This window comes from Hylobates moloch, unplaced genomic scaffold (genome assembly GCF_009828535.3).
Source record: "Hylobates moloch isolate HMO894 unplaced genomic scaffold, HMol_V3 SCAFFOLD_3, whole genome shotgun sequence".
Lineage (NCBI taxonomy): Eukaryota > Metazoa > Chordata > Mammalia > Primates > Hylobatidae > Hylobates > Hylobates moloch.
Window position 1 is genome coordinate 94,317,475 of NW_026652278.1, and position 26,456 is coordinate 94,343,930.

Genomic DNA, 26,456 nt, shown 5'->3' on the forward strand with positions numbered 1-26,456 from the left:
GGCAAAAATTTAAAAGAAAAAACAACTCAATGTATATTTACAACGTTGTGCAACAACGACAAAAAACCTCAGTGAAATGAAATTGAGCATTTAATTTTTAAAACTGCATTGTCTGTTAAGTGACAATGCCCAAAGCTAGAGAAAACTATGAACTGAAGTGCATGATCATGATTACTTAGTTGTTCCTCTCCACCCCATGGACACGATGGGATAAGAATAAACTGCCTTGATTTTAGTTCAAATTTTGTGGTCTAAATATAGCACTGAATCATAACTGGCTGGCATAAAAGTCTATTTAATGTTCCAGTAGGTCTCAGGCATTTGTTTCATTCAGTGCTAGACTTATTAGTTATCTTCACATAAAATTTTCCAGAAGTATAACTAGTCCCAGGCAGCACTGAAAAGAGGTGAAGTCCCTCCTTTACAACTCCTACGTCACTCTTTTGGCATCGTCTTCCTTTAAAATCAGGTGCATTCAACCTGCTCTCTGATGCTCAGGGTTCCCCCTGTGGCACCCTGCTTAGGTTTGTGCTCAGGTCAGACCTCATTCCTATCTTTCTTTTCTTTCCCCTGCCCAAATCTCATGAATATTTACTTCAGTCCATTAAAGTCTTACTAAATAAGTAGGTTATTTCCTATAACAAACTCATTTTAAGGTGTCTTTATTGTGCTAAAGGAAAGACCATAATGTTGGAAAAACAATGTTTTTAAGTATGAAAGCATTTCACCAATGCCTTTCATATCATATACCTAGGAAGTGCTGCTCTTCTTGCAAGTAGTACTAGTTTAGAGGAAGTATATTCTATAAATAAAAAGAAAAAAAAGCATGAGATGCAACAAAACCACTCCTAACACAATTAGGAAAAGAGTATCTCATGAGATTCAGAGGTGAAGAACAGTGAGAATAGACAAGATTTGCAGTTTCCCATATGTAGAACTATTTGTTAGCACACTGGTATTAATGACGGTAAAGTTATTCATTAATTCAGTTAATAAAACAGTTAATTAGTTGTATAAAGCAGATGTGTGCAATGTTTCACAGATGCCTTAACTGTATCAGAAATTGAATTTGTTAATCCCCCGTATCACTAAAGCACGAGCAACAACCCACTTCCTCTCCAGTATTTGGACTTAATGAAGGGCACTGCCATTAACCCCTGCCCAAGTCAGGACCCAGGAGTTATCTCTGGTGTATCTGATTCTTCATCCCCTCATCCAATTAAGTTCTAACTTGTAAATATCTCTCTATATACCCACCTCACTTCATCCTCATTGTCACCACACTAGCTCAAGCCCCAGTATCTCTTTCCTAGATTTACTGTGAAGCTTACTAAATTCACACCCTTCCATCCTTCATGATGCAGATTCAGCAATCTCAGAAAAATGCAAATCTGTGGTACATGCATACGACGGAACATTATACAGCTATGAGAACAATTAGCAACCATAGTCAACAATATGGATAAATCTCATAATCATAATGCTTCTTTCACCCAAGTGAATACACATTGTATGCCCCTATTTATATAAAGTACAATGTAGGCAATACCCTCCATATACAGTGAGAAGTCAGGCAAAAGGTCTCCCTTGGTGGGCAAGAGACAGGACCGACTGGGAGGAAAATGAAGGGGAACTTTTAGGATGCTGATATTGTTATTTTTCTTCATCTAGGTGTTCATCACATAGGTGTGTTAAGTCTGTGAAAATTCATGAAGCAGTATGCTCACGCTTCTATATGTATTAGGCATTAATAAAAAATTTTAGAAAAAATACAAATCTGATCGTCAATGTCTTCCCACTGTTCTCAAGCTAAAGCCCAAAGGCTAGTATCTAATATTGACTTGCAAGATATTTCACCATACAGTGTCATCTTTCCCTCTCTCCGTGTCTTTTCTCTTGTATGTGTTTTGTTCTTCCTTTATGACTCTCACATCTGCTATGCCCTCAGCTCAAAACACCACCTTGCCTTCTCATTTGGTTTGATTAAATCTAATGTCCCTCAGATTCAGTTAACATTTCATTTGTGCAACCTGAAATAGATTGTAGTTTTGTTTTCTGACCCCAGATTGGGTTCTGATCACTTCCATTTTCCCACCATCACTCCTCTTTAGCTGTGAGGGCAGGCAATGTGTTTTGTTTACCACTCTATTCTCACAGTTCTCTATAGATTTGATGACTGAATATATTTACTTATATCCTATACAAGGACATGGCAGGTAGCTGTGGCAAAGTTTCAAAGTCTAAGTACTCCAGTATAAATGATGAGATTGCTAAGAGTGTTTGATACGCAAACTTAAAGGAAATAAAATTTAAACGTTAAATTGTTTATACACAAAAAGATATAAGCTATGCATGTATCTTTCAAGCACAGGGAGAAGTCACTTTTAATGGTTCTTAAATGTATTTGAAAGTTCTATTCTAAACAATAATCTATGGTAATAAAACTCTGAAACAAAATCATAAAGTTTTAGTCATTGTCTACACACAGATGTTGAATTATTTTTAATGTCACGAAAACTAGGAACCCAGCACTGTTTTAATGAATTGAGTGAGGTCAACTAATTGCTTCAGTTTCTTTTGATGAGAAGTCACAAAAATATTTAATATCTACCTCAACTTTTTTGAAAAAAGCTATTTACAAATATTTGCAAACATTCCTAAGAAGAATTTAAGCTTTTCTAAATTAAACATAAAATAATTTGATGAATACAAAGTAAAAATATAACTTTGTTAGAAATACCCATGGAAAATAACACAGGTGGCCTATCAAGTGGCATTCACAAACTGTTCTTCCTGGATAAAAAAGCAAAATCTGGTCACTTTTTATAACAGCAGAAAAGCATGAGTGATAATTACCTTAAGTGAAAATGTCCAAAGGAATAAAAACAAAACCAAAACTATGTTTCAGAATTCAATACCATTTTCTATAATGAGCTTTATACTATACATTTTAGAATCTTAAAGCATAATTTAATTTAAATAAAAAATATAAATAGTTCAGCTGGGCATGGTGGCTCATGCCTGATAGTCCCAGCTCTTTGGGAGACCAAGGTGGGAGGACTGCTTGAGCTCAGGAGTTTGAGACCAGCCTGGGCAACATGATGAGACCCCCATCTCAACAAAAAACACAGAAAAATTAGCTCAGCATCTTGGTGCACACCTGTAGTTCCAGCTACTTGGGAGGCTGAGACAGGAGGATGGCTTGAGCCTCAGAGGTCAAGGCTCCAGTGAGCTGTAGTTGTGCCACTGCACTCTAGGCTGGGTGACAGAGTGAGACCTTGTCTCAAAAAAAAAATATATATATATATATGGATATATATCATCTATATAAAAGTATATTAATATATTTTACTTCTATGTATATGTAGTGTTCCAAGTTGCCTTGTTTTCTACTCCTTTCAGAAAACACTTGTCTTTTATATATCATCCTCTATATTTCTTTTCATTCTAATATTCAGTTTATGGTATAAATGCACTAGATCTTAAACTAGGCAGACTTTACTGGTTAGTACCAAGAAAAGAAAAAGAAAAAATAATATTTCCTTTATTTTGAGAAAAAGGTATTAGTTTCCCTAATTAATACAGAACTTGCTTACTTACCATTTTAAAGTCCTACTATAACATTAAAAGCATTCTATGATCAAAAAGACCTTAAAATGCCCTTATCACTGAAAAACAACAGGAAGTATATATATAGGCTACTGAAGAATTTCTTTAACTAGGGTTCAGAACCTAAAACTGTCCCAATAATGCCCAGTGTAATGTTTATTAAGGCAATTACCTACTTTTTTAATATTCTGGAAATACAGAAATAACATTATTCACCTATTTTCTTGAGTTTTAGTTTTGGAGACAGAATGTGAAAAGAGAAAAAGGGATTTAAATTATAATGGATAATTCGTTTTCTTTTTAATCTATCTTCAAGAACTTATCACATAGTCTCATACTTTACTGGAAGGCCATTTTAATGTTAACTAGTAGAGTCCACTCAAAGGGCAGGACAGAAGAAACCATTAGCAAACTAACTGCTCCCATTTAGGCTGGTATTTTCAAGTTTAATTAATTGAAGTTAAATGTATTTTTCTTTTAAAAATCAGCATGAATTTTAAAGAAATAAACTTTAATTTTCACAAGTATTAAATTTCAAATGAATGAAGATAAGTTAAATTCTTTCAACTTCAGTTTATCAGTAAAATGATCACATTAGACTAGATCACAGTGGTTGTTGACCAAATTTTTTGTTATGAAATCCTCTGAGAATATGATGAAAATTATGGACATTCTCCCCAGTAAAAACACATATATACAAAATATGACTGTAATTTTAGGGGATTCACAGAATCTCTGAAATCCAAGGATCCCCAGGTGAAAAGGATACTAGATTATATTTCAGGTCTTTTGTAGCTTTAAATTATGGTTTCAGAAATAAGGCAAAAGCCTTTAAACAAAAGGAAGTCAGTCTTCAGAATAAAAGTGAAAATGCAGACACAACTCATTAGTTTAATCGTTGCTGTTGAAAACATCAGCTAAGCAAGGCTGAACACCTTACTTATATATAGATGTGTTAATCTGACAAAATAATTCATACCTGAGACATTAGAGGTTAGGCAAAATCAGATTCTTACATAAACCCAGGATATTTCTAGACATGAAAATGTGTGACATTCACAGCTTTCAAATGACAGTAAATTGTCTCCCTCATCCCAACTCCACCATCACCACCAACTCCAATACTTTCCTTCTTAGAGTGAGGAAGAAAAATATTATATACTGAAAGCTATATTTGAGACCTTTCAGGTGACTGTTTTGGGGGAGGGGCAATATTTTCAGATTCTGAAATTTCTTATTTAAAAATAGTTATTGGATCACACACACACACACAAAAACTTACCTGTGGTTCTTGTTCTCTGAAGGAAATGCAGTAATTGAAAACATCCCCACACTCTTGGGTACATTCTCCTAAGTGTGAATGGATTTGGAATGCACCATAGCTTAACTTTGGAACTGCTAACTTACGCCACCCTGCACTGGCAGTTGGCATCCACCTGCCTACATAAATAATAATGTAAGCCTGTCACCGAGAGTCATGCACCTTGTGAAGGAAAAGTACTCTCTGGAGGGAGGTGGTGCAATGACTGTCTTTCGAGACAAATAGTCTCTTCTATAGTGCTTAAGGAGGGTAGATCCACACTACTAAACAGGTGATTGTATGCTTCAAAAATGTACTAAAATAAATACATTAAAAATGTTAAAGAATGAAAACGGAAAGATGTTCCTCTGTAAAAGAAGCTCTTAGGAGACTGATTGCTGAACTGGTCAGGATCCAACGGTCAACACCAGAACTAAGAATTACAAGTACTTAAATACTTGTAATGAAGTAAGCCTAATCCCGGCATTCAGTAGCCTTGTATTTTGTGTTCTTGCTTGACTACCAGAGATTTATGTGACAGATGCAATGGAAACCAATGGTAGGAAAATACCTTGAAATGGCCAAGACCCTGAAAACTGCTGTGGTTACTGTCAAAGGAGAATTATTTCTCAAGAGAAATGATAGCAGCAATGTGCTGTTAGATGATCTACATTTTATAAATTCAAGTAATCATTCAAATTGTAAAATTTCGTAAACCTTATACCTTAATGTAATAATTTAGATTTAAAATGTTTAAATATGTATGGACTAAATCCTTGCCATCTGAGCCCCTCTTCTGTCTTGAACGTACTAGGTCATTAGGAAGAAATGGGCTAGAGATATTTTCTAGTTTACAGGCTGATTTTTGGAGGATTATTAAAATCCTGCGCAGAGGAAGAGATGCTCTATTTTCCAGTCCTCCAAGATTCCAAGGAGCCTGATGTCTTCTTCTCAAGTTAAACCAGAGAAGGGTTGTCAGATAAAATATAGGACACCCAGTCAAATTTGAATTTCGAATAAGCAGTAACTTTTTTGGTAAAAGTTTGCCCCAAATATAGCATGGGACATAATTACACTAAACCATTATTCGTTATTTACTTGAAATTCAAATTACACTGGACATCCTGTTTTGTTTTGTTTTTTCCTTCTGCTAAATTTGGAAACTCTAAACAAGGGGAGTTTGCAGGGTCATCCAGTGGATTTTAGCATGTATGAGGCTAAAATGAGAATTCCACTCATTGTCTAGATCTGAACCGTGGAATATGGTAGCTACTAGCCACGTGTGGCTATTCAGCACTTGAACTGTGGCTAGTCCAATATAAGATGTGCTGTGAGTATAAAATACACAGATTTTGAATGCTGAGTATGAAAAAAATCTCATAAAACATTCTATTAATTATATGTTGGAATAACATTTTTGTATATATTGGGTTAAATAAAATGTAATGAAAACTAATTTTGCCTCTTTATTTTCTTAATATGGCCATTAAGAACTTAAAATTACATATGTAGCTTCTATTTAGGCTCGAATTATCTTTGTACCATATAGTGCTGGTCTAGATGCCTCTAAAGGCTAGAATTTCTTTGTTGTCCCATCTCTAAAAAAAAAATCAGTATTGGTAAACACATAAGACTGCTTCTCTCACCTCCCTCCAGCTATCAGAGTAGGTAAAGAGCATGATCACGCCAGGGAAACAAAATTTCTATTAGGGACTAGCATGAACTGGCTAGGAACACTTCAAAAACAAAAACAAAATGTGGCATACTGATACAGACGAAAGACAAATCAGAAACCTGATCTTTGACAAATCATTCTTACATGATTAGAAAAAAGAAATAAACACTAATATGGGTATGTGTATATGTACACATGAAAATCAAATCTTCTCCCAGATATTAGTTTCAATGGAAGAAGCCCTCGGTACCATTATTTTGGGTTTTCCCTCCTACATATGATCAAAATCATAGAACAATAGTTGATTTTGTCACCTACTATGAATTGAGATGGATAAGCTATTAATAAGAATTGTTAGGAAATGATCTTATTTTTGATACTGTAGATACAGACGGCAAGATCTCATAGATCTCATAGGTCCCCATTTTATTTATACATCCTACAAAACTGATCTGAAATTAGAACACGAGTTCTAGGATAGTGAAATAAACTTTTCTTTTCTAAAATATGTACTATCATAAAACAAAGCTCACTTTAAAAAAGATGTATGTTTAGGGAGACTTCTTAGATTACAAGTATTTTAGTTAGAATAAACCTTTAGTTTGGTTAAGAAATAACCTGTTATTTCTATAACCCACCTTATAATTTTCATTAGATTGGAGATTTAATTCAAAGTGTTTTCTCAACTGGCAAAACGAGATAACACATTTGTCCATTCTATTCTATGCTATTATAAAGGCTAAGATATTTAGCATGCTCCTGCCAATAAAAATTAAAAAAAAACTGTGTACATATATATAGGTTATCTCCATACCCCCAATAATCTATATTTCTTTTCTAATAAAACCTACATGATATCTGTTTTGAAGATTTAAATCTTTTAAGTTTACCTGCAGTTATAATAAGCAAGACTAGTTCTAACTCCTCGACCATTTACATACAAAAAAAGTAAATTGGTTCTCAAGGTTTTTCAAAAAGGTCCAATTTGTATTTTTTCCTCATTCAAACAGCAAACACACAAGTATTTTTCCTCTTTATCTTTTATTATACAGATATAGGAAGAACAATGGTTTTGAAAAGACAAAAAATTTATCCTGCATCAGAGGTAGGGTTGCGAGACAAAAATCAGCAGATTACTCCCCACTTTAATGGTCCATAAGAAGTTCACATTTTGTAGAACCTAAGTCTTCAGGATCAATTTAAGAGCTTTAAGAAAAGATGAATGAAATGAAATGGACAAATTTAATTTCTTCACCAGTACTTTAAGTCCTCATTGTTAATACTTCAGAATACTGGGAATTACAATCTAAAATGTTTTACTAGACATTTAGTCTCTTGTTATTCAAAGTATTCTTGTCTAAGACTGACCTAATCCTAATACTAATGACACTTTCGAAATCAGCATGCTTCTGCTCTTCTCCATAGTCAATTAATGATATCCAAATGACATTTTAATTTAAGACTGGTCATTCTGAGAGACATCTATAGATTATATAAGTGAACAATAAGGTTTTCTGATGTTAGAATTTGGAAGTAAGGCACAGACATTAATTTATCCTTCATAAGGTTTCCCTGATGGAACCAACATATTTATTCTTCATTTCCTGAAGACAGGAAGAAGTTGTAAGATGAAAAAGAAATTGCCAATTTTAAGTAATTTTTTCAAGTTTTAAGTAATATTTTTCAATTAAGATCTGACATAAAAAATTTTATGATTACATACCTTTTAAAGATTAGATGACCTTTGCTTCCACACTTTCTGAAGTGTAATACAGAATACAAAATGGTTTGAGGGGCTTTCCCTGAAGTGAAGATAAGATACAGCTTCAAAAAGATCATGAGAAGTAATTCTTCATAGCTGGTTCTATCAACTGAAGCTATTATGTCACTAGATTGCCTAAATGGTGTCGTTGTTTCAAAACTCTTAATCCATATCTCAAGACATACAAGAAAAATTCTTGATTAACCCCAGCAGTTATTAATTGAATAAATGCAGACTAAATTGGAAGGTTTTAGGATGACTGGGATTTTTTTTTAAAGTAAAACAAAACAAAAATATCCATACATCCCCCGGACATGCTTCACTTCTAAATAATGAAAAGCACCTCTTGATGAATGTGTGATGTCCTACCCACAGGTAGCTGTCTGGGCCTCCCTTCTATGAGAACGTCTGAAGGTCTCACACCCTCGATGGAGCATTCCAAAACCAGTCTTAGGTTAGGAGCCTGGGCCCACGAGTGTGCACTCACTATACAGTGCTTACCTTTAGAGAACAAGGTGGCTGACACAAACTGATCAAGTTCTCACACCCCACACCTCCAAGAACACTGAAAAAGATCTGCAGATCTTTCTTGGTGCAGGAGGGACCTCTTTATATTCCTCTTGTGGTGGAAGTTTAAGGTTGTCCTGAGGGAGGAGAGAAGAGTAAAAGATTATACTGAGATCATACTATTTGGATCAAGCTTATCTTTCTATATTATAAAATGAAGTTTTGAGAACAGAAATTAGATAAAATCATGAGTATTCTTAAAATCACATTCTCTTCATTCACAAAAAGTATCTCCTCTAAATACTGCATGTTTCAAATATTACTCCTTAGACCCAAAACCTTAAGTGACTAGTTCAACATCTACCCCCATTACTGGGAAGTTGAGAAGTTGAAAAAAATACAGAAAAACTGTAGGTTGAAAATGATCATAGTTATAAATTCCATTTAAAAATATATACATAGCTAAACTCATTAAAAAGCAATGAGTTAGAGCCAGCGGAAATTCTGTCCTCCCTTTGTATCTCCAAGATAATGGCATATGCTATTTCCTAACAACTAACAGAAAAGTAGCCCTTTGAATTGTGTTAAATACCACAGAATCAATAAATTAATCTACTATAATTAATAAATTAATTTAGTATGAATCAACAGTAGAATCAATCTACTGGAATGTAAAACTCCATGAGGAAAGGAATTTTGGTTTTGTTTTTTGACACACTGATTATCTGTAGTACCTTAAATAGGTCCTGGTACATAGTAAGCATTTAAAAAAATTTTGATGATTAAGAAGAATATTAACCAATTAGTCAATATTCTTAAGGTGAAACTTACATAAAATTAAACGAAAACCTACAAATGTTCTGAGGAGTTTGAAAATATGTTATATAAAATAATACTAATATAGATATTTAATTATATATTAAATGTTAGGAATACAATATTTTAAGATGCCATATCCTAAAATATTAATGAGAAAATACAGTAACTATATTATAATCCAAATTCCTTGAAAGGAATGGAATGCTTTAAGATCAGGAAATCATGCAGAGTACTTTAAAATATATTATTAAATATCAAATATCAAAAGAAGAATATTAATACAGATGAAAAGTAATATACCTTCTTAATGCTTTAGTATTAACTGTTTTCATCCATACGGAGTAGATCAATATAAATCAAGTGATAAAATAGTTGTCTATAGCTATAATTCTGCCTAAGTAAATCATTACCATAATATTAAATTGAAATCAGAAGACGCCATTCTATATTTCCTTATGTATTTTAATATGTACATTTTGTCTGACTGTAATAAACAGAATATTATTCATTTGTTTTCCTTTAACTTTCAAACTATTATTAAAAACACAGAGACTTATTTCCTTTAAATGTTTTCCAACTGTTTCTAAATTTGATAAATTAGAGAGAAAAAGAAGAAACGCTGGCCAGGTGTGGTGGCTCATGCCTGTAATTCCAGCACTTTGAGAGGCCAAGGCGGGTGGATTATGAGGTCAGGAGTTCGAGACCAGCCTGGCCAACATGGTGAAACCCTATCTCTACTAAAAATACAAAAATTAGCTGGACGTGGTGGCAAGCGCCTGCAATCCCAGTTACTCGGGGGGCTAAGGCAGGAGAACTGCTTGAACCTGGGAGGCGGAGGTTGCAGTGAGCTGAGACTGTGCCACTGCACTCCAGCCTGGGTGCCAGAGCAAGACTCCATCTCAAAAAAAAAAAAAAAAAAAAAAAAAGAAAAGAAAAAAGAAAGAAAAATGAAGAAATGCTAAAATCAACATTAGATTAATGGTATGGATAAAGGACTGAATGTGTATACTTTAAAAAGTCTAATATGTAGGCCAGTAGAATCAGAAGAAACTTTATTTATAAAGTACTTGATTCCATTTGACCCCAAAATCTGAAAATGTAGAATTAAAACTCAAAACATACCGGACAATGTGTATGGTGCATTTTACTTCCGAGTATAAAATACCATTTGCTGTATGGTCAAAATCACAGTAAGAAAACAGGTAGTAAACTTGGGATGTATGTCCACCCTTCATCACTAAAATAATGCTTTAATGGACAGATTATGCTTCGATTACAGGCAGTAAAAACCTTTCCACATTTCACAAATCAATTTTATATCTTGTCTTGGGGAATCAGGTTTAAATGTGAAAAAGAGATTTAAAACAAAACTTTAGACTAAAGAAATAAGTGTACACAAAAACTCACTTAATTTAAAAACAATTTTCCTATTTTCAACATCCTGTAAGCCTTTGAACTAACTTTGGGGGGAAGGGGTGAAAACAGTTACAAAGTACTAAGTGCAGATAATATGACAAAAAGAGCTAAAAAGGGGTAAAGGCCAACACAAAGTTGGAAATCTTACTGAAAGGAAAAGACTGCTAGCTGGTTGAATCTCCCAGGCCAACAAGGGCAAAACGGGAAAACAAACTCCCTAGACAGAGGAACTGACTAGAAACTTACTCATGCTGTGGATAATGGATCCCTTGCCTCATTTCCACCTGCAGAAGATGAAGTCTAAGTTTACCACATTCAGAGATTTAGGGCTGAATTTTTCATTTCACCTGCAAATACAGATTACTAAGCCATACTAACATCTCATTTTAAGTTCCCTACAAAACTTCCCTGAGCAATCTACTTTCCTTCTTTAATGCTGGCCAATGTTTCTCATGCAATCTGTAGTGAAGGATTGTTTTCTCCCTATTGGGGATCCATGTTCATGGACTACCGTCATGACTATACTCAGCTCACTCTACATAAAACTTTCCAGGCAACTGCGTTAAAACTATCGGCCTGAACTTCAACCAGGGACACAGGTGATGTGACACAAATATCACATGACTATAATAGTTTCTAAACCAATACAGAAATTGAGAGTAAGCATTTAGTCATGGATTGATTAACAAGCCAGCACCAGTTCATAGCCCATTCTTCAAGGAGCACTGGTATAGGTCAGGCGCAGTGGCTCAAGCCTGTAATCCTAGCACTTTGGGAGGCCAAGGCAAGTGAATTACTTGAGCTCAGGAATTCCAGACCAGCCTGGGAAACATGGAGAAACCCTGTCTCTACTAAAAGTACAAAAATTAGTCAGGAGTGATGGAACATGCCTGTAATTCCAGCTACTTGGGTAGCTGAGGCAGGACAATCACTTAAATATAGGAGGTGGTGAGGCTGCAGTGAGCTGAAATCACACTACTACACTCCAGCCTGGGCGACAGAGTGAGACTCTATCTCAAAAAAAAAAAAAAAAAAAGGAGCACTAATCTAGGTTACAGGAATAGGATCTTATGATACTCTTCCTTCATATACTTTTTACTGAATCCAATTTCCAGTTTTAATTCTCATGTGCCCTTAGAAACTACTGACAAACTATCAGTGACTTCTTCCAGTATATTCCTTTTACCAGTTCTTTCTACAACACTGTACAATAGAACTTTTGGCAATGGCAAAAATGTTCTATAGCTTCATTGTTCGAAAAGGTAAACATTAGCCATATATGACTACTGCCCATTTGGAATCTGGCTAGTGTGATTAAGGTACTGAATTTTTAATTTTACTTAAACAGATGTAAGTTTAAATTGCACATCAGGCTGGTGGCTACCATACTGAACAGTACCAGTACAGGGCTGAAGTGTTACATTATTGTCATGTAACCTAGCATTTAAAAACAATTACCTATTTCCTTCAATCCTAACACAAATATTTTAATTGTGACTATCACTTTCCATATGTACATTTAGTTATGTACATACTTGTAATCATGGCATATAAATTTACTATTTTATTTTCACTTATACCAAACATTTCTCCTTATTTCTGGAACTACACTATCTAAAATTGTGGCCGCTAGCCCCATTTATCTATTTAAATTTAAATAATTAACATTAAATTAAAAATTCAGTTTCTCAGTTGCCCTAGCCACATTTTAAGGGCTCAGTAGCCACATGTGCCAAATGGCTACAAATTGGACAGTGCAATCACAGGATATTTCTATCACCACAAAGCTCTCCTGAACAGTGTTATTCTACAGTCTCCAAAAATAATCATTTAAATGTAATATTTTATGTTGCTGTTCTATAATTAGTTTTTAAGCTGGGCATGTTCTATATATATATATGATTGATAATGAGCATAGTGTTTCCTAATATGTTATTATGAAATTTCTAAACATTATTGTGACTCTCAGCATGTATTCCTGCATTATTTCCTAAAAGGGTCTGTTAACACTGCTTACTTGCAAATATTAGATTTCTCTTTTTAAAAATTTATGTCCTTTGATACAATGAAAAAAACCTCATATTATTCATGTCTTTACTTTCATATTCTTAATCTGTCATATTCATTTCTCATTTATGTATTATAATCTTGATCTCTAAACTTGCATATTTACAACAATATATAACTTATAGCTATTATCATTTTCCTTATAATTTTTAATGTAGTTTCCACAATTTTCTATTATCCTTTTAATCATAATATTTTGGTCCAACAAAAATTTTTAATATTCAAGTATCTTCTGGGTGAGTTCTACTAATTCTTCAAATATGAGATGTAAAGGTATTCTCTCTGCTACCTTTTCTTTTTTATTCCTATGGTTGTGTAATATACAGATGATTTTTGTCTAATTAGTTTTGAGCTATATCACTGAATAGTACTATCCAACATCACTGAACAAATATCCTTTAAGTGCCCCTCTCTTAGGAAAGAATATTTTGTCATACATTTAGTTATTGTATATGTTAATAGATGGGACAAATTTTGTATTCCTCATAGTGCTCCAGTAATCTATGTTTTACAAAATGAAAACAAGCTTATTTGTTCAGTATTCCTCTTAAGAAAACAACTGTATTAATTCAGGGAAGTATGAGTAGAAGAAAGAATGAAAGTAGATAGCATGTTCCATTCAAAAATTAAGAAAATCATTTGCTGGTCTATCACCCATTCAGGATTTCTTAACTCACAAAATGTTAAATGTTTGAAACTAGTAAAGCGGCTGGTTTCACATATGTATTGACACTGGCAGAAACCAAGGTGGCACGCAAGCAGAGGCAGAGAAACTGAGGTCTGAGTCAGCCACAGGGATTTGTGTAAGTCATGGGATGCAGGCCATGTCTCTTGACTCTCACCAGCCATAAAGTCGGGCTTCAAGGGAAATTTACTTTTTTTTTTTGAGACAGTCTCACTGTCGCCCAGTCTGGAGTGCAGTGGCACAATCTCATCTCACTGCAACCCCTGCCACCTGGGGTCAAGTGACTCTTCTGCCTTAGCCTCCCGAGTAGCTGAGACTACAGGCATGCACCACCACACCCAGCTAATTTCTCTATTTTTAGTAGAGATGGGGTTTTACCATGTTGGCCAGGCTGGCCTTGAACTCCTGTTCTCAAATGATCTGACCTCCTTGGCCTCCCAAAGTGCTGGGATTACAAGCGTGAGCCACTGGGCCTGGCCAGAAAATTTATACTTAAATCTCCAACAGACAGAGAAGTCTCTTCTGGTATCTGGGTAAGACACCTATTCTTACATCATTATCACTGTTTTAGACCTCTTGCTTTAAAACCTTTTGATATTTAGTAGGACAAGACTTCTCATTACGGAATCACTATAAAATAAATCACTAGAAATTTTAGAAGTTAGAGGTTAAACTCAAAAATCTATAGATTACTTTTAGTCAAATAATTTGCCAATATTCTTGATTTAGAAACAGTTTCTCTGCTTTTATTTGAATCTTAAAATTGTTTCAAATACACTGGATGTTAATTTATTTTCCAAAGATCTAACATCTCCCTCAAATGTATTGCTAGATATTACATTTTGTTTGTTGCAATTCTGAATGGGATATTTTCCCAGAATGATTTTCACATGGTATAAAGATATAGTATATCTGGTAATTTATTAAATTTTTATTATTTAATAAATGATTTTAGAGCTGATTGCTATAGATTTTTCTAGGTAATTAATCATGTCATCTACAAATGAAATATTTTAGTTTTATTTCTTCTTCAGGTTTTGTTCATTACCAGTATTAAATAAAAATGGGGTTAGTGATGACGGGTGGATAAATTTGTAACAAAAATGGTGATTGTTTCATTCCTGAATTTAAGTTTATTGCCATTTATTCTACAGCTTTGGTTAGATGATACTGTTCAGCTTGTTGATTTAATGAAGTATGCTCTTTGAGGCTCAACTCATCACTCACAGTTATTTCATCACAAAATAATGTATTTGACCAAATAAAACTGGGAAAAGGTCTCCAACTTCTATAGGACCAACACTGTACATATGTTGACTACATAAAATTATCCTGATACTGACAATTTTCATTAAAATAAAATAAGAAATATCTTTATTCTGTGAAAGTCCTCAGAGTCACATGTAAAATAGGTACTCAGGGTGCTAAGCGGTCCTTGCAGTATCTCAAGTTACCTTTGGAATGTTACACTAGGTATTAACAGATGATATTTAAGACACCAGGCTTCTTTCCAGTATACACTGTTTCAGATAAACCAAAAAGGTGTAATTTATGAAGGAAATTTCTTCTTATAGAAGAATTTCCACTAATAAATGTGTAAGGGGTGGCAGATTCAAAAATTCATTGTCTTGCAAACCCTAATGACAGAATTGATTCAAAGAACAGTCAGCAACTTTTCCCACGGGAGGAAAGATTGGTAGAAAACTCTCAATAGAGAGATTGGGCTGGCACCACTGCCCAATTTTAGCATTGCTAAGAGTATGACAAGCAGACATTATATGCTCCTTGAAGTGATGCAGTATGAAGAAACAGTTCCATGTGCGAAGTATTCCTGCATGCCTTCCATCCTCAACACCAAAACCAAAGCTGAACCTGAAATTAATTAAGTCTTTCAAGCCAACTTTTAATTCGCAGGAAATTCAGAGGCTACAGGAACAAGTTAGAAGGCAACAGAGAAATCCAGAATGGAGGATATTCTACAGGATAGTTTACCCAGTTTTGTCATTAACACATGAAAGGGAAAAGGGGAGGGAAGGAGGAAGGAGGGGGTTTGGGGGTGAGTGAGGTAAACAAGTGGTGGGAAAGAAAAGACCTTTTAATTATACAGCAGTCCTAACAACCAAATGTTATACAGATCTTGGTTGGATTCTGAAAGAACAATCTAAACGTAAAAATGACATTTTTCAGTCAAAAGCAGAGAAACTGAATACAGAGAGAATATGAGGTGGTTAGTAGTTATTGTTAATTTTGTTGGGTGTAATAAAGGTATTGTGGTTATATAAGAAAAATTCCTTCTTTTAAAGAAATGCATATGAAAGGATGTAGGAATGAAAAGGCTTGAAGTCTGGGATCTACTTTAAAAACAGTTGAGGAAAAAGAAGAGAGTAGATGAAGCAAACGTGGCAAAATTTTGCTGATTGTTAAATCTAGGCCATGGGGTTTATTACACTAGTCTCTCTTAAGTGTATGCCTGAAATTTTTTACACTAAGGTTTTTTTTTTTATTCAAGGCTTTGGAACATCATCTATTAAGCCAGATATATTCTAGTACAAGTAAAAATGGAATTACCTACCCTACTATATAACAAACATTCACAACCAATACAAAGCAAGGATGCAAAAGATATGACAGACTGCCCTGTGTGTGACTGGCACAGATTCACCCACGCTTTAAAAGATTCATTTTAAAATTAAATTTGATTTGCAAATACTGTTACTGTGTATGTATAGAAAGAATACATAGGTGTATATATATGTGTGTGTGTATATATAGATATACATATCTATATATACACAGAGAGAGAGAGAGACAGACAGACAGAGACAGAAAAAGCGGAGAATTTGTTAAGTTTCAGTCCAACAATACTTTAGGAAAGAGAATATCAGAAAATGTAATAATTTGTACCCTCAAAACAAACAAAAAAGAGATGACAGTTTATGGGGTACACTGAACCAATACAAAGTAGGTTATTTTATGTTGTTACCTTCCTACCTCCATTTCTCAACAAAAGCATGCTGCCTTCTGATTTTATTAGAGCATATTACTTGGGTCTGCATTCTCACAAATTATCTCATGATTCAAATGAGTCCTTTTGTAACTAACTGATACTCCCTTCTCTAAGAGACCAAATGGTCTCAGCTACATAATAGGAGTGTAAACTGTTACAGCCTCACTGTGCTAAACATAAAATAATGGGGTATTTTATACTTAGTAGGTACTCAGGTATTTAAGTGAACGACAGGTATATATATCAACAGAAATATTTGAAAGATTTATACGCTCCTCTTAAAAATGTAAATGCATTTCTACTGGGTAAAGTACGTGGTAGAAATACATTTGAACTAGAAAGACTTTCTTATACCCCTTGTGTATCTACCACCTGCACATCCACCACGGTTCTAGCGGTTATCATGTATCCCCTCTTATACAAAGTATGTTACAGCGTAAGATGGGATTGTCTATTTGTCACCTTATTTTCAAAACAATTAGGTTATTTTTGCTGGTCCTTGACTTTACTTTTACCATGTTAATGATTACTTAATGATATATAAGATTTTTTCCCCAATACACCACAGTAAGCAAATCCTCCCAAGAAAAAAAAGTTTTTCTTTATGCTAATTGAATTTTCTTATAAACTTCAGTCTTCTTTCATATCATTGCATGTTAATATTTAATATTATATAATTGTATCCTTTCCCTAAAAATGTTTGCATTCAAAACCCTTGAAAATATTTTAACATTTAAAATACAGTAATTCAAAATATAGGTAGTCTTAAATCTTCTACTAAGTCTATAAAGGGCATCTATTTTAACTCTCATTTTTATCTGAAAAATTATTCTAATTATGACTATGTTAGCATCTAGTAGTTCAATAAGCACAGCAACTAACTTCTGATGAGTATGTATGTATGTATGTATGTATGAGTATATACATATACATTTTTTACTCAATGTTCACTTGATGCTAAACCTATCAGAGCACAGGCCTCCATGACACTAATAAACAACTGGATAGATAATATAGTGGTGCTTCAATGAGCAGATCGCAAATACTCCCCCCTTTTTAGGAGTAGTGATTCAGTGAGAACATTTGGTAAAGCAGATGTGTGTATACATACATCCAATATATATGTATTATCCATATATTATATAATGTATATATTATACATGGATATTTATATTATCTGTCTATGTATAATATATACATAGTATGTGTGTGTATATATATATATATGTATAATATATGTATCATGCTTGTTTTAGTTCCTTTCCCTTAAAATGCTAGTCTGCTGTTCAATGAATTGGTAAATTATTCTGAGAACTCATGACACTGTCTGAAGAACTAGAAATGCCCTCCAGTGTTGCCAACAGCAGAGTTTGTAATGACTGCTGTCATTATTTAAAATTCATTTATAAAAAGTTAATTCAAAGGTAAAAAAATTATTTAGTACATGTTGAAACTTTATTTAAAAAAGGAATTTTAATCAACAAGAAAATGTCTGAAAATGAGGCACACTAAAGGAATTTCATGTTTCCCTTGTGAAGTTAAAAAACATTACACTTGACATTAATGAAAAGATCACAAAGTGATGCAGAAACACTAGATAATTTGTATGGGAATATCTGAGAAGCCTTGAAATAGTGCAGGTAAATTGAAGGCATTATACAAAATAATTTTTAGAACAGAATTCTTTTACTCAGTAAATTTGGAAATTAAAACAACCCTAATGAATTCCTCTCATTTCAATTTGGAAAAGGAATATTGGATGGCCGTGTGTGTATATACACGATATATATAATAAGAATACTGAGATGCTAAGATGGCCTCATAATTTTAACAGGTTCACATATCTAAGATCCCTCTGTTTATTAGTGGCAGAGCAGGAACTAGGTCTCAGATTTTGTGCTTTAAATATTCTTTACATGGCTCTTGTCTCCCTAGAGCCTAAGTAGAAGGATAGCATAATTCTTTTAGGCTACCATGACACTATATTAATAGCTAGTGGTTTTCAATAGACTACTGTTGACTGGTTACATTAGAACTAATTGTGGTCATGGGAAACCATACTTGTAGTATTGAAATAATTTTCTCTCATTCAGCATCTTACAATAAAAAAAAAATTCAGGATTGCAAAAAAAAAAAAAAAAAGAGACTAGGTTATAAAGTATCTCTAGATGGCATCTCTAGAAAGCCTTTGAGTGACTGCTGAAATTCAGCTAAAGAGGCCCCAAAGCTTAGATGAGAATTTCACAGACTTTTTTTTGTTTAGCAGTAATAATAAAAGCTCTTTACATACCACTCTGAAATATATATTGTTTGTATTTTAAGCATCATCTGCAATTATTTCCATTGGCACAACTTTATGAATGAAGCAGCATATTTTTAAGATGAAGAAATTATCATTATTGTTATTATTAACTAAAACAACATATGGAGCCCTTTCTATGCACTTTCCATATGCTAGATACTCTTCTAACATCTTCATATATCAAATAATATATTTTTCCACAAGATATATACTCTTATTATCCCCATTTTACAGGTAAGGAAACTGAAGCACAGTAGAGTTATGCAGCTTTCCTAAGATTGCAAAGCTGGTAAGTGTCAGAGTTAATACTCACACCCAACCAGTATGACTCTGGAGCCCAACTTCTTAACTACTACAACTTGGTAGTTTTAAATATAAAACTGCTGCATATAATTGTCTTAAATGACATTTATAATGTATATAACATGCATATGTTTGTTCTGCTCATATTCACATTTCTTGGTATCTCAGAAACCTGCAGATCTTTCCACAGCAGTTTCTCATTTTAAATAAGTTATACAAATAATAAGACCTTTTTCAGTCTCTACTAACTGTAAAGAAGGTCAGTCTAATTTTTACATCAAAATGAACAACCTCATTTCATGAGGAATATGAACGGATTAAAATTAATATACTACAGATCAATTTCAAGGTATCCTTAAGAAAGGACCGCTTTGTTTTTTATAATATCATAAGCCACTATACTTTATGGTAATTACTTGCTTAATTTCTATATTCCCTGCAAGACCTATGGGATCACATCAGTCTTATTTATGACTATGCCATACCTAGTGCAATGACTGACATATAGCAGGTTGGTAAGAATATATTGAATGAATAAATGTGATTTGCTATTCTATCTGTTAAATTTATTTAATAATGATCTCACTATAAATAGTAGCTCAATATTTTTAGTAATAACTATTTCACATAAAGTTTTACATATTTGTAATTATCAATATCATGATTTTACAAGATGTGACATAAATTTCCTTCAAATAATCCTTGTGACTTATATCAGCAGGAACTCCTTCTTTTTAACTTCATAACTTCTGCCAAATTCTTAAGAATGGATGTAGAAAGGCACCCCATTTTATTTTCTACATTTAAAAGGTTCTTTCTCATATTGAACTAAAAACATTATTTTCCTTTCCATATCTATAAACAATAACTTTTATTTAAATTTTTCTCATTCGAACTTCCAATTCATTTCTTCTAACACCAATGTAATTCGCAACTCATTTCTTCTGACAGTAGAAATTCCCAAATTCAAAACAAAAGCCATTACACTCCAACATACACAGCCAATCAGACACTGATTATTTCCTATATTGAGAAGTTACATAATTAAAAACTGATGACTATTGGTGAATTTTGTTTTAGAAAGAAGTCATTTCAAATTCATTTCGATAAAAGAAATGCTATGTATCATCCTCCATCTGCAATATTTACATAATTATGTGTCTTAAATATCTTTTTGTGGCTAAATACCAAATTCTCCACTGGGCATCATGAACCTATCAAAGCCAACTAAACAGAACCAAAAGGAGCTGTCAAAGAAAAATGAATATCATGTACATTCCACAGCACGTTACCCAGGAAGGAATATTTCTTCAAGGCACTCTTTCTGGAAGGTATGGGAAGGACATCTTTCTCCTAGCACTGACAACGGGGACTGCCTAGATCTTTAAGTTGAGATCTTCAAATCAGAATACTTGAACTCAGGTTGATGACTCTGAGTATATCCAGAAAAAAACTAAATTTAGAAGTCACTGCAGAGATGAAGCATAAACATTCAGACATCCAAATGCTCTTTGGATTTTATTTTCCAAAACGTAATCGACATGTATGCTTCTGTGTGTGTGTGTGTGTGTGTGTGTGTGTGTGTATGAAAAACATAAATGTCACATTCCCTTCTTTAAAAAGATATAAAGTTGACTTGATTAAGGAAAATCATACTACCTTTAAAAATGTCTGCATGTAACAATTTTAAATTCAGTTGAGGAAATCAGTGTCCCTCTTCAGGGCTTTCCTTCTTGAAATCCTGTAAGAACTCTCCCATAAGTGAAATTCTCAAGTAAGAATGCTGCTTTGACAGGGCTTTGTTGTAAATTCTTAAGAAATCTAAGAAAACAGAATAGCAGCATAAAAAATGTATTTTTCTATGGTTAGAATTTAGTCTTTCTGATGCCTAGCTTAGCAGATATTAATAGAATTAACTTTAAAAGTTCAAAAGCAAGTTATCAATTCACTCAAATAAATGTGTAGGTTCTGTGCTTTATTTAAAAACTAACTTTATTGTTCCTACTCCTATAGGAACTTATGCCATTTTATAGTATTGGTTCCAGTTGCAGTGTGTAATTATATCTACACTGTAATTACCATTGGCACTGGAAGTTCAATAACAGGGAATATCTGTTTTTAACCCCACCATTTTATTCTCAGCACCTACCTAAATGGGTGACACATAGTAGATAGACTACACAAATATGAATTACTAGACAGAGGGACTAAAGTATGAATGTTGCCATCTCAAGTACTTAGTTGACTGTAAACACTGGAATGATTACATAATGACAGATGCTGTACTGGGTGCTTGTCACAAGAGCTCTTCCTGATACGTTTATTAAGCTCTAGAAAACAGCTAAGAACACGGCCAGATTCAATTAACAGAATTTTCACATCTCTATTTGGGCATGAAAAATTACTCAAACTATGTGAATCGCAAAAATGACATATTTGACAATAGAATGGTTAACAGAATTATAATCTATTATTAATATGCTAATCTTCATCAGCCATTATCTTGTTATCACAAAACTACTATGTCCATGGACACGCTGGAATAATCTCAGATAAAGATCAATCTTCAAGATTTCAAACTTGCTAAGATCCTACCTCCATTCTTGTCCAAAGCTAACGTAACTAATCATGGATCCAATTGGACACAGATGCCCAAAAAAAGGGATACACAGGAATCAAATATATTCAGGAGAAAAATATAAATTTAAGGTCATTTGAAGTATATGAAAATGTAACCAAATTTAGAAATTATTTTCTCAGTGGGAGTATGCATAAGCCAGGAGAGAGATGTCTGATTTTATCACCAAAATTTGATTCTGCGCCATATTATGAACAGCTACTCCACTTTGTTTTGGGTATACAATATAAATGTCTTATCTTACAAATTTAATAGTTTCCGCCAAAGTATAGTAGCAATTATACATTTTTAAAGAATTAATGTTAAACCAAATGGATTTTGTCATATATTATACTTTTTTCTTTCCTATTTTACAATGAAAATAAAAAACAAAACAGCATTCAACAGACTACCACAAAATTTGTCTACTTTAAGAAGCACTTATGAAACTGAACAGAAAAACTCAGTTTAGTATGAATTTTTTAGAAGTTAAACTTTGGTTAAGCAATATTTATAATATACTACTTTAAATAACTACAATAAAACTATAAAAATTGAATTTTGAAACCAGACATGAACTATATAATTGATTTTCCATACTTTTATACTATTTATCAACATTAAGTATGTAAAATCTCTTATCTATAAAACCATTCTTCGCGTATATTTTATTAAAATATAAGTGACAGACATATAAAATTCAAACACTTGTCATTATGTCCTAGATTTTTAAAGTTCTAAAATTTTAATTCAAATATAATAAATTGGTAGGCTTTACACACACACACACACACAATTTAAATGAAAACTCTTACCATTGACTTCCTTTTGATAGTCACTCCATTAGTCTTTCTTGATAGTGCTTTCCTATGTCAAGCAGACAGTAGCCAAATCACAAAATGACATTTGGATGATCATGTCTTCAGATGGGAGTTTTCGGCCAATTGCCAGTTGAGAATTTAAACTGAAAACTAAATTACCCAAACTTTATTAAGTTGTTCCCACACCCACCAACTGATAAGAGCAGTAACTCTAAACTGGAAAATAAGGTGAATATGATTTACCTCCTGTTCAGGCAGTCCTAATATTGTATTTGAGAAGACATGCTATAATAAAAGAATCCCATAAAATTCTAGTATCTTCTGAAAACGCTTTTAAGAAGATTTCAATCCCTCACCAAAAAGTTACCCCAATTATCCTATAACCCAAATTAATACAAGATAAAGATGGTATTAGATGATATAATAAATTATGGAGTCACAAACTTAGGTTCTGTCAAGCACTGCCTTCACCTAAAAGCTAACTGTAATGTCTGGAAACACTCTGACAGTATCATCTATATTTATATTTATTAAATCATCAACTACTTGTAATAGTACATACCACAAGAAGTTAGAGGTTACACTTAAGCATAACCCTGCCTGATCATGATACTTTGTGTATTGGGAAGACAAAATTTATGGTTACCAACTTCTAATTATAATACAAAAATGACTCAGCTCTTTTTCTGTACCAGTGTAGGCTCTTTTTCTCTTGATTCTTATGGCTACTCTTCATAGGGCCTGTCAATTATATACGATTTTTGACCATAGGCTTCATGATTATTGGGTTGTACAGTCTGTTTTGATCCTTCTCAAATATTAGACACATTAAATTATTCCCAAATGTTAAGATATATCTCAGTGCCCTAACATACTTTGTGCTCAGCTATAAGTTGGCCCATTTCAATAGTTATTGACAATTTAAGTCTTTAGCAAAAATACAATCAAATAAAGCTAAACTGAAAACATGAAGGAAAGAAAATCACATCCTTATTTTCCTTAAAAAATGTTTCTGAATTTCAACTATAAAAGGTCCAAAATTAAGTGTACATAACTAGATAGCTATGTAAGACTCAGCTGAGTTATAAGCATTACACACACCTCAAATTCTCATATATTCTATGTGTAATCCTTCTCTCTCTCTCTCACATACATGTGCACGTGTACACATGCATGCATATCTATCCAACCTATTCCTGATGTTTACCTATCAATAACCTGATACCAAGGCATTATATAAGAGAATATAAAGTGAATAATCCACTTATGATTAAGAGAAACTGACTTCAGAAACAAAGCCTAGAGCTTAATAAAACTGCTATGTCTTTGAGTTAATAACACCGACTCCCAGTTAGATATACTAGAAATAGCATTAATCTATTCATTCCAATAATTTAAATCCAAAATTCTCAATAGCAATAACATTTATAAACTATTCAGAGACTAATAAAGTTCTTTCCTGGGTGCTATGAGATATAAAGGAAAGGAGCTTATAACCTAAAATATGATAGGGGAGAGTGAGTGGTACATAGACACAGAAATGGATAGATTTCCAAGAGAGAAGCAAGCACATTGGGGGAGTTTAATAGTTTCAATAGGTTTATCACATGTGGGACTGATCTGAGAAGACTTTATATCAAGAAGCATTTTTTAAAGCAGAAAATACGTAACTATGTTTTTTTTATTTAGCCTAATGAAACCCACAAAGCAAACTGTGATTAATATGGAATATAACTATGGAAGTATTCATGTCCTCACTCTGGAAGAAGACCAAAGATAAATTCCTTAGTCAAATGAAATTAAAGAACATAGAGATATCTCCTCCATCACCCCCCAACAAAAAATAAGGATTTCTGTATTGCAGAAACAATTCTAAATTGCTCATTTCAACTCTTCCCAATGATTCCAATCATAATGGCCGTGATGTAATTATAAATCAGGAGACATAATGAAAAGTCACTATCAGATTATAAAATCATGAATTAAAAACCACAGAATGATCCTCTTGGTGTGAATAACATTACTGATAACACATCTACACAAGAAAGCTGGTTTCATGTTCCAGCAGATGATGAACATGAAGTGACTTGTGTTTTTATATAATCTTAAATATATTCTACTCATCTATTATAAGAATCTTACAATTTGGCCAGGCATGGAGGCTCATGCCTATAATCCGAGCAGTTTGTGAGGTCAAGATGGGGAAGACTACTTGAAACCAGGAGTTCAGACCAGCCTTGGCAACAAAGCAAGACCCAGTCTCCACAAAAAAATTTTTAAAAACAGTCTTAGAATTTAACACACACACAATTTTACAAATAAAGAAACAGGTCCAGTCATATGACATTATTTACCCAAAGTCACACAACTAGCTGGCAGCAAAATCAAGACCTCTTAAGAACTACAGATGCTCCTTTTACTATAATAAAAGAAATAGTTACACCTTATAAAGAGATATAATTTTATTAGGAAAATTTCAACTTTTTAACCTACATACTCAATTTCAGACATTCACCTCATTAGCTCCAGAAATTGCAAAAAATCAATTCATAAAGTTAGGGAAAGAAAGTTGTATGATTAACTTAAATTTTATACTTCTCTTTTTATACTATTAGCTTTAAGACACACATTCGACCTTATTCCCAACTCTTCAGACTAAGAATATGAGTTTTAAAAATATGTAAAAATTGTTATCAAAACTCTCTCTAAAAAAGATAATTCCCTAGAATGTTTCATGGCATCACATCTATTTTTTGATCTCCTGACCTCGTGATCCACCTGCCTCGGCCTCCCAAAGTGCTGGGATTACAGGCGTGAACCACTGCACCCGGTCATCACATCTATTTTTCTTTTACATCCTGGCACCCTTTTTCATTGGATTGGGTAACAAAGTAAGCCTGCCACATGGATAGGAGTAGAAACAGTCTTATCTTGACTGCTTCAGGTGACATAACTCATCCCAACTCTATATAAATGAGCAGCAAGAGAAGTTTAGAAAATTTGTAAACAGGAAATATAAAAAGAAATATCTGCAAATCATACATTTAATAAGGGGTTAATATCCAAAATATTTAAGTAACTCAAACAACAAATTACCCAATTTTAAAAAATGGGCAAAGAACCTGAACAGGCATTTCTCAGAAGACACACGAATGGCCAACTGGTACAAGAAAAAATGCTCAGCATCACTAATTACTAGAGAATTACAAATTAAAACCACAATGCGGTATTACTTTATACCTGTTAGAGTAGCTTTTATCAAAAAGATGAAAGGTGGATGTTGGACAGGGTGTGGAGAAATGATAACTCTTATACAGTACGTTGTTGGTGGGAATGCAAATTAGTTCACCCATTATGGAAAATAGTATGGAAGTTTCCCCCAAAAAACTAAAAATAGAACTACTATATGATCCAGTGATCCCACTTCTGGTTATATAGCCAAAGGAACTGGAGTCAATATGTCAAAGGGATATCTGCACTCCTATGTTCATTGTTGCATTATTTACAATAGCCAGGATATGGAAACACCTAAGTGTCTATCAATGGATGAATCAAGGAAATGTGGT

At 33.4% G+C, this 26,456-nt stretch overlaps 1 protein-coding gene across 9 annotated transcripts in view; it reads right to left on the reverse strand.

The window, feature by feature from the left end:
* ZEB1 (zinc finger E-box binding homeobox 1) overlaps positions 1-26,456 on the reverse strand; it is a 210,379-nt gene that overhangs the window by 128,725 nt on the left and 55,198 nt on the right. Inside the window, exons 2-3 of one of the 9 annotated variants that reach the window (XM_032144146.2) lie at positions 22,885-23,040; positions 8,848-8,990 (exon numbers count right to left, since the gene is read on the reverse strand). The exons of the other annotated variants lie outside the window; for them this stretch is intronic. The gene's annotated coding sequence lies outside the window, so the exon portion shown is untranslated. The remainder of the gene's footprint in view (positions 1-8,847; positions 8,991-22,884; positions 23,041-26,456) is intronic. 9 annotated transcript variants of the gene reach the window in all.